This window comes from Lonchura striata, chromosome 5 (genome assembly GCF_050655825.1).
Source record: "Lonchura striata isolate lonStrDom1 chromosome 5, ASM5065582v1, whole genome shotgun sequence".
Lineage (NCBI taxonomy): Eukaryota > Metazoa > Chordata > Aves > Passeriformes > Estrildidae > Lonchura > Lonchura striata.
Genome location: NC_140707.1, coordinates 23205001 through 23215000, shown reverse-complemented (window position 1 = coordinate 23215000; position 10000 = coordinate 23205001). Strand labels below are relative to the sequence as shown.

Here is a 10000-nt window from a genome sequence, read left to right as displayed (position 1 = left end):
CATCTTGCCTTTGCTAAACTTGCCCCGTCTGCATCTATGTTTTTAAAGTAAGGAACAGATTGGCTTTGCCAGTCTGTGTCAGTTCTGGAGGAAAAGTGCTCGCATCCAAAACAAAAAAGAAAAGTATATGGGACTGAGAGGGAGTGAAGCAGAATTTGGGAATAGTTTACTAAAGCAGAAAACTCTGTGGCAGACAATCTTCTGTACTTTAAAAACCCATGAAAGGCGCAGCCCTCTGAAGAAGCAGGTAAGATGATACATAATCTAGTATGTAGTGGGAACAGTTCTGAATTGTTTACCATTTGAATTAATGTCGGTGCCCACTATTAATGTACTTGCTTCCTAAGTTTACCATAATGGGCTTGATTTCCATTAGCTGAAGCTGGAATGCTAAAAAGAGCCCGGGCAAGGCTGATGCAAACCGAGATCGACCATCATTGTGGTGTCTGAGACGCATGACTTCTGGCTGGCGTGTTACCCAAGTTTTACCTCTCAGTGAACTTCCTTTAAATAAAAAAAAAAAAAAAAAAAAAAAAGGGTAAGAAAAAAAAGAAGTAGTAATTGATTCCCCCAAATTAGGTTTTTACTTTCTAAAGACCCATATTGTTCATGTCCTCAATGTGCACAGAAGTATTGAAGATTTTCTTTTTGTTTCCTTAGGCAATGCATGAGCTGATCCATTAATCCATTTGGCTTTATATATCAGGAAACTAATATTAGCTCGGCTCATCTATTAGCTTTTATTTAGGTCCCACCATGTTGACTTTTTTTGGACTTTTCTTCAAGCTGGTTCCCCTTGAGGGAAGACAGATAATTTTTGGTAGATTTTAGGGGGGATAGTGCTGCACACCATCTCATGGGAACTGTCACATCCTCAGTTTCCCTTCACATTCACCCCTGTCAAGATACCCATTATTAAACTTGCCTGCCTGGCAACTCTACCCATTCTCTTTAAGGCACACCTTGTACATATCACCTATAGCCAAGGGGATCAAAAACCCCACAAGCACCTCCTCTTCACCCCTACAAACAAACCCACAGCTAAGACTGCTTGGCAACAAACAATAAATATGCTTGGGAACATAAAGTTCTGTTTTATTAGTGCAGTATGTTTTTCTGTGAGTACACACATATAAGGATAAAAATGCTTTCAAGCTTTGTAACACAACAAACCCTGTTAATTCTCTGGTTTTTAATTTCCACTCTGTGGCACATACTGCACCCACAGGAACTTGGTCTTTCTAACTCCATGAATCTTGCTTGGTTTTTTTTCCCCCCTCCTTTGAAAGAACACAGCAGTACTTGAAAAATGCTGACCCTGGAGAGCATCGTGCATCAACTCGTTCCTGAGCGTGCTTTTGGTCCTTGAGCCCATTCCTTTTCTCACTGTGGCCAAGGAGACTTTTGGGTGCAAAGCCAGAATTTCAAGATCTTGGTATGCAACTCTTGAGCCTTAATTCTGAGTGTGCCACAGGGATAGTGTGGTTTAATCTAAGCACAGATTTACTGAGTGGCAGAAGTTTGTCTGCGTGCACTGGAGCTCGAGGCCACTGGTGGGATGCCAAGGGTAGAACAGGAAGAAACTGAGGAAACAGAGACTGACTTTGATATCGTTCCTCAGAAATTATGTTTGTGCTTGAGCCGACAAAAGTGGGGTCATTGGGCCTGAAAAGGACTTGGAGGGAAAAATCAAGAGAGAATTTTGCACTTGTGTAGGTGCATGAGAGAGCATCACACAAGGGGAGAAAAATAATGCCAAAACCACCAAAACATTGCATTCCCAAACACAAATCCTGCAATTTGAACAGTCTGCTAGCAATCCTGCAGTTACAGTCATGGCCATTTTTAGGTTTACAACTTTAATAAGGTGAAGAGACAAACCCCAGTGTAAAGGTCCCCACTCTACGTAAATTACTTTTTCTAGTGTGATGAAGCATTGTCCTGCGTTTGTTTCCATTATATCTGCTCAGAGAGTTATTTCAGAGGAGTGAGAAAGTTTCAGTAATTTTTGAGCCTCCTTCACCCAGTAGATTAAAAGTCTCATACAAAGAATTTTACTACACTTATTATTTTATTATCTTGACACTAGAGAAGAACAGCTAGATTACTCCTTTAAAAAGCACTTGTGTAGGCAACTGGCCCCATAACGAGTTACTGGGAAAACTTGACACAGATCAGTGTCTGGGAATAAGCCTCAGCTCCCCAACCCTCCATTCTGTGGAACAAAGCACTAAAACAGCTCGCTGCTGGAGGAGGACCAGACAGCACTGCTGCTGAGGTGCCAGTTCATCACTGATGTGCACTGGTTTTCATTCAGTTCTGGTGCCCCACGCACTCCCTGGCTAGGCAGCTCTGAGAAGCCCTCACGCTCAATACTGCAGGAACTACAGAAAAAAGGGAACAGCTGTGCTCTGCCCAGGAAAGTTTCTGGTCTAATTCTAATTCCTGCTATTCCTAGTGTGTGAGGGAAGAGGCATGCAGGAATAAACACACCTTTGTGCAGCCAGAGCTTGGGCTCAGACTTGGGTTTAACTTGAGGCTCGTGCTCACTAGCTGCTTGTACTTTTTTCCTTTTTGCTTGAGCACAAGCAAGAGAAAATGAAGTTTCATAAGAACAACACCCCATTCCTATTAAATTGCAAAGTCCATAGTATACTTAAATCAAGCCTTTAGCAGACCCATGAGGTTTCATATTATCCTATGCTTGAATGAGGCAGATGACTAGAGCAAAAACCAGCTGATGACATAAAAGCATTCTTCTACTTTCAGTCTCTCTTAATTAAGGACTCGGTTAATGTTTCAGTGTTGGGAATTATAATGTTTCATCAGGAAGGTGAATATGTTTTTTATTTTATCTTTCAGCTGACAGGATTAGAAAAAAAAAATCAAAATAAAAAAGGAAGGTGATTAAGTCACATGTGACAGTCAGAATCCCACAGTGAAGCAGCACCAGGCCATACCAAAGACTACCCTGCACATGGAGAATTTAGCAGTTGTTTTCAAAGTCAAATTTCTCAGCAAATGAGACTTTTATCTGCCAGTTTGACACATGGGTTTTATTTCTCGAATCCACACAAATAACTGAGACAATTTGCACAGGTCTGTACTAAATTAGCTATAAAACATCTCTATTTTTACCTATTTCAGAATCACTGGCACCTACCTTGCTGGTGTCAGAAGAGAGTGACCACGGGCCTGACCTCATACTGCAATTCAGCAGCCCTGTAAAGGAGGAAAATCACAAGTACTCTGAAAAGTTATGTTCACACAGAACATGGGTGGCAGTTCAAAAGACCACTTAAATACATACCTGAGATCTACAGACCTCAATTATTTCTAAACTCTGGCTTGCTCTACTTCTCTGCCTATGCATTGTGAAAATAAATCACTCAATTCTGTTACTATGTTTTATGTGAAATAATTGTTAAATATTTTCATAAATATAAGTTCTCCCTTAATAAACTGTATATTAAAAATACAGCATTTCCTTTGATAGAATAAAACGGGAAAGCTTCAAAAATAAAATCTCTAGAGAATAAGTTCTTTGCCACTGTGATATAAGACTGTAACTTTAAGCCATTAGGCTTTAAAATCTGTAATGACCTTTTAGAGAAATTTACAGTGGATAAATTAGTTATTCAGAAGTTGTGTTGCTGCTCTCCAGAGGAAAAAGTTAAAAGGATTTTTTTTCCAAAATAAAAGTAGAAACACCTGAATTTTTTGACTGTTTCTTGTTTCATAAGATGTTTAATGGGCAGATTCTGCATCTCTCATGTCCAGAACAGCTCAGCTGCAATGGAATACATGAAGTTTCTTTCTGCTTGATAAAGTGGTATCAGGAAGGTTTTGTGAGTGGCTACAAACTGCTGGGGGGTGAGGTTGGTGTGACACACTGCAGATCTGCCAATGTCTGGCTGCCCTGCACCAACACAGGCAGGGAGAGGTCTAAGGACCCAAGTGAACAGCGTGAGAGGAGGCCCAGACATGGAGCTGGGACAGGCTAGATTTCCCTGGGAAAAGCATAAATACAGGACATGCTTTCCCAATAGAAGCCTCCTTTCTCCTTCCACCTCTCAAAACTCTCCCAGGTTCAAGTGGGATGTGTTCTTCCATTTGTATGGTCCATCAGGTCTCAACAGTGATGTAAGGTTTCAATCCATATCAAACTGAAGTTCAGCAAAGTTCAGGAGTGCACCTTTAGCCCAATCTTCCTGAGCAAACCAACACATGGACTCTGACTCTGCCACCTCTTCACACAGCAGTGCCTGTGCAGCTTCTTTAAGTGGCAATGAATCCTTAACACACATAACCCATCAAAAACAGACCTCTGAACTTATGAATAAACTCTAGTGACAGTGTTTTCCTAATGTTCCTCACTTTCATTTGGATCAATAATTGACTTTTCTGTATATTCTTCTCTACTTCAAAGTCCATTGCTACTGCAGTGTTCTGCAGATAGTCCTGCCTTTTACTCCTCACCTTGGTAGAGCAGATAGGAGTAGGTAGATCTGAAAAACAAATCTGGCATCCCTACATCTGCCTCAGTTGTTTTGTGGAGGAATCCAGTGAGACAGTGTCTGGTTCTGGAGTGACACACGGAGCTCTCAGGCTTGTTGCCACATACTCTGTTATGATCAGAGCTTATTGCTCCCAGCCTGATGTCAAGCAGAGACTAATCAACTGTGGGATGGGTGAACAGAGACAGAGCCATGGAGCTGCCTTTTCATCATCTTTCACTATCAGCTCTTCTTTAAACTGCAGCAGCACACAGGGATCCCAGCTATGGAGCTAGACCACAACATATTGTCCAAAAATCCCAATGCCCTTCTTCAATAAGATAGTTTCTTTCTTCACTGCCTTGCACTAAAGAGATCAGGCAAGACCGACACAGAATAGTTGGAGATGTAAACACAAGAACTGAAAAGATAAAATGCAATGTCAGGCTCATGTTGCTTTGTGATAACAATAACCTAAGACACTGCCAGTGTCCCCTATGTTTTGTGGCTCACTCTGCCTCTACTTGGCATGGATGACATTTGCCAGATCTTCATAACATCATTCAAACAGCATATCATCTAAAAATGTTGACCCCATAGGAAAATGGTTGCTGGCACAGGAGCTGTAGGTGCACACAAAGGATATGGTGTGGCAGCTGAACGCACAACAGAGGAATTCCAGCTATTCCCATGTTAGGGAGGGTCTGTTGCACTGGGCTGTGTTTTGCACTTGAATTCATCATCATCCAGTTCAATCTGAATCTAATGGTGATAATCTTCTTGATTCATTAATGTGTGAGATGAGAAAACACATACACAAACACATTAACATCTCTCACACCAGAGAGATGAATATTTTGGTGTTTGTTTGTTTGTTTTAAAATAAATCCATGCTGTGAAATTACAAGATTTCTCTCTGAATCCAAAGACAGAATAAAGTTCAATGAAGATGAAAGTTAGGGAGGATATTCTGATAAAAGCAGGCAGGTGGAGGGTCTAATGAAGGCATACACTATAGTGCACATCTTGCCAATATTTCTTAATGAATAATATGTGCACTCAGATGAGAATAGTATTGATTGAGGTCTGCAGGGAAAGTTCTCTAGGAAAATTTTTTATTCTAGGAGCAGAGTCCTTTTTGGAAGATTTTGATCTTTTCCTTCTGCAACCTTTCTCCTCCCCTCTCTTTGTGCTACCCAAAGCAACTGACAGTCAAAAAATGAAAAGCCTCCCCTGCATCTAATGTATCTATCAGATCCAAAAAGAAATTTATACACTAGTACTAAGAATGGCTGCACCATTCTCCTTAGCTGGTAGAGGACACAGCAGTGTATAATTAGGACTGGATTACTTCGCTCAGAACTGGAACAGAGAGCAGATGTCTTGCATTAATATTGGCATTTGATTTCACACACTTTCTTTGCCATGTTTGCAAAACCAATTTGCCTTCCTATCTTGGATCTTGCCTTTCGTTTGCTCTCAGGCTGCTGTAATGCAAACAAAAAGCCACCAGTGGCAGTATGAAAGTACATGTAGAAGTTCAGGCCCTAACAAAGTGGGTAGAGCTCAGGATTTAATTACTAACCTAAAATATCAACTTATTTTCTGATTATGTTGATGAGATTGGTATGGTCGGTATGTTCCACTGATGCCAACTCAGACAAAAGAGGTCATGACATTAGAATGCATTTGTGAACATAAGTCAACAGTAAAGAAAGATACACCTCTTCCAAATTAATGTCATCAGACTCTATCTGTAATACAAATGAGAGATGCATCCCCCTTCTCAAACATAGCTAACCTTTGTTTCACCTGTTTTTCCACACAGGGGACTTCAGTCTTGATTTTGCTCCAGTTCAATGTTTCATCTACAGAATCCTTCCAGAGGGCCTACAACAAAATTTCATGCTGTTAAAAGTACTGGCCCAATTCTGAACTGCAGCCAGCTTGCATTTGTTAGCAGTTTTATGGCTACACCTAGGTTCTGGAGGTTTCTTAGGAGGCAAAGATGATCTGCCTTAATTTAGGAGCATCCAGAGGCTGATCACAATGTTCCACACTACAGCAACATGGAATAACTGTAATATGGGCAGCATGCAAGCAGCAGGGTGATGCTGATCAACTCTAGAGTTAACGCAGGGGTGCAACCCAAATTGCCTCACCACTGAAACTCTCCGCAGTGGTAACTTTTGCTTCAAGACACTGTTTGCTTTACTTGGTGATGGGAAATGCTCTCCAGACCTTGCCCTGTGGCACCAGGAACATACCTGTACCGTCGGTTTATAAGTGGCAGTACCTGTTTGTATCATGCAGAGCTTTTCCTACAGAGGCGCTTTGGGAAGTCAACTCAACTGTACCCAGATCTATATCCAAACCCACAGTTACTGCCTTTGTTCCCTCGTCATGCTAGACCCTTAGAGAAGGGGATGATTTCTGTGACAGGATCAGGACAGACCAGGAGATTTTGTGCTTGAAGGCCACCAAGTCCTTTCCCCATGAAAATGGGGAAACTATTCATTTTCTGTCTACTTTCTGTACACAATGGCAGAAAGCCCCTAGTCCTAAAGAATGTGTTGGATATCTGAACAAAATGACAAATTAGGAAAAGACAACTGAAATGTTGTCTGGATAATTTCACATTATTCTGGCCCATCACCAAATGACAGAAGTGCAAGGACTAAAACAAGAGAATAACTGGAAGAAATGGTAGTGGTTGCCACAGCTTTCTTAAAGCAGGTGAGAAACTCAGTCTGAAAACTGTAAAGATAACTACAGAAATGATATCATTCTCTCAGTGAGAGCTAGAAAAGCTTCTGTGCTCACAGGGAGGTCAAGAAGTGAGAGCCCAGTGGATCATTTTGTTGCGTTTTTAATGCTTCATGGCACAGGGTCAGTCAGAAATCCCTATCCTGAGGTCATGGCTGGGGCAGTGTGGAAAGCAATCTTTCCTGCTGCTGGCAAGGCCCTGCTCAGGCTCTGCTCTTTCTCTCTCTCGCAGATTATTACTGCCCACTTGTCCTGCTCATCATGCTATGCTTAAATTCACCCTGGGCACTGGCATTCAGCTTTTCTGGGATCACAGAGGCCCCAAGGACCTTCCCTGTGGCATTCTGTCCAGGCTGTTGCAATGTGGTGCCACAAACAGCCATCCAAAGCTAACCCCGAGCAGCGTTCAGGGCAGTAAAATTCCTTACCGTGCCTATCGATAAGCAAGGGCCAATATTTATATTTAGCTCCACATTTAAATAGCACGAGTGAGACAGAATGAGGAGCATGAATGGCAACAAACTTGTCTGATAACTAAGTAGTGGCTCCTATTTTTATGGCACTAGCCCCTTGTCAATGCAGCAGTTTGGTTACACTTGACACGTGGGGAAACAGGGATAATCATCCCTCTCTGAACCTGCCTAGGAGATGCTTTGACCTAGAAGAAGTTTGACTTAGAAGAAGCTGAGAAGCACAGTTTGGAGGGCCTCCTAATGACTACATCTGTTTTAAATAGACATATTTTGACTATAGCTTCCATACCAGTCACTGGAGTCAAGTGATCACTTAAAAAGGCTGAGATACAACTCTGCAGTATTTTACAGTGGATTTAATAGCTAAGCCTTGGAGGAAAAAATACCACCCTGCAAGCACACAGCTGAAGCACGGACATTTAATGAATGCTGCTCACTGCCTAAATGTGAATTCACACTGCACCACTCTTGCAAATGATCTATAATGCCTTGCATTGCTAGTATATCAAATTTGCATAAATATACCTCAGATATTTATAAATCAATATATATAAGCACATGTTTAAAAGTGACTATCAAAAGTGCGTACACAGAGAGTTCTTACATGCTCTAATTAACCCAAATAATCACATTTTGCCTTATTAAATTAAACATTATATGGATAAAATGTAGCTTGCCATCTAAGTACTAAAATAGTGTTAGAGAGAAACATGACTGCCAAAAAAGAAACAAGAGAACATGCCCATGGAAGAACACTTAACTGAAATGTAGCTGCAGGATCTAATGCCATGGAATGACTAACAATAATGTATATATTACTTTTAAACAAGTGAGGAGTTTTGGATAACTTTCCACTTCTCTCTCTGGTACTCCAGTTTCAGCCTAGTGAGCTACAACTGTTCAGGCTAAGCAGAAAGCACTAAAAGAGCTTGCTAAACCTTTTGCCCATTTAAAAAGTTTTCCTCAGAAGCAATGAGAATTCCTTATTTCCTCCAGCTGCTTATTTACTAGTGCTTCCCTGACTTCATTTAATTAGAACTAAAAAATACCAGCAACAACCATCCCTGATAGTTTTTAAACTCTTTCCAGCTAAGAAACCCTTTACTTATCAAGAGGTACAAAGAAGCACTGAGGACAGCTGTGGAGTTTGGAACAAATTTCTTGGTGGGTGGGTCTCACTTTAAAGCTTTTTTATATCTAGGAAATCTAGCCCTGACTGAAAGGAAGTGATTAAAGTTTTTAAAGACTACAGAGTTTTACACAGAGTAGTGTGATACTCAGGACCAATTAAATGTCATCTTAAGTACTTAACTGAAGCTTTTTTTCTCTTGTACACTAGGAATCAGTTAAGTGGAAGGTGCCAAATTAAACTTACATTTGAATTGACTTAATTTCAAGTGATTATGCACCATAATTTAAGAATGATTTCAGAAAGCTTTCAGTAGAGCAGTCTCTGTTAAGTTGGCTTTAGGAGCACTGTGTTAAGTCTGAAAAAAGAAAACACGCCAGGGCAATATGACATGCTCAAGAGCAAATAAGTTCAACTAACAACAACAAAAGTGTTGCAATTAAGCCCACAATAACGCAGGTGGCATCACATGAGGAGGTCTCAGTCAAGAGAGACTCAGTCTGCACAAGGACACTGAGTGAGTTTGTTCCATTTCAGGCAAGAGCAGTAAACCCCAGGTTTTCTTTCTCCAACATGTGAAGAGTTAAATTGCCACATGTAATAGCGTGATATAATTACTCACATGCCCTTTCTTTGATGAGCACTTTTCTCAAGCAAATATTACTTTGACACATATTAGGGACAAGGGGATATAATAAAACTTTTGGAAATGAGGCACAAGGTCCTGCAATTAAAGAACTAGACTGGAACTAGGGAGACTTGGAATTTAATCCAGGTCTGGCATGTTTTCCATACACTTCTAGCAAGTCTCTTGGGCACCAAAGCAAGTCAGGTGGCTGATAAAACTTTTCATAAATGCTTAGGTGCTCTTGGCACAAACATTTAATTAGAAAATAGAGGCTAGATGGCTGACTAGACATAAACTAAGAGTGGAACCCTGAGCTAACACAACCTGGCCACCCTCCCCATGCCCCCTTTTGGAACAGTGGTTGTTTTAATTGTTTTTGTCATTTTTTTATCTGTTTACATGGGTTATGCCAATGATGGGGCTAAAGAATGGTCCAATAACTGATGCACAACTTCCAGGGCAGCCTATTGAAGGCAAAAGGTGGGAATGGGTTGGCTTTGTTGACCCC

At 40.9% G+C, this 10000-nt stretch overlaps 1 protein-coding gene and 1 long non-coding RNA gene across 2 annotated transcripts in view; one reads left to right on the top strand and one right to left on the bottom strand.

Moving 5' to 3' along the window:
* The window catches only part of LOC146767300 (uncharacterized), a 4145-nt gene extending 429 nt beyond the window's left edge, over positions 1-3716 (top strand). Inside the window, exons 1-2 of the long non-coding RNA XR_014955953.1 lie at positions 1-1435; positions 3148-3716. The exon at positions 1-1435 is cut by the window's left edge and continues 429 nt beyond it. This is a non-coding gene — a long non-coding RNA (uncharacterized LOC146767300). The remainder of the gene's footprint in view (positions 1436-3147) is intronic.
* Positions 1-10000, bottom strand: part of LMO1 (LIM domain only 1) — a 75667-nt gene that overhangs the window by 62006 nt on the left and 3661 nt on the right. Inside the window, exons 3-4 of the mRNA XM_085581429.1 lie at positions 6298-6386; positions 3164-3222 (exon numbers count right to left, since the gene is read on the bottom strand). The gene's annotated coding sequence lies outside the window, so the exon portion shown is untranslated. The remainder of the gene's footprint in view (positions 1-3163; positions 3223-6297; positions 6387-10000) is intronic.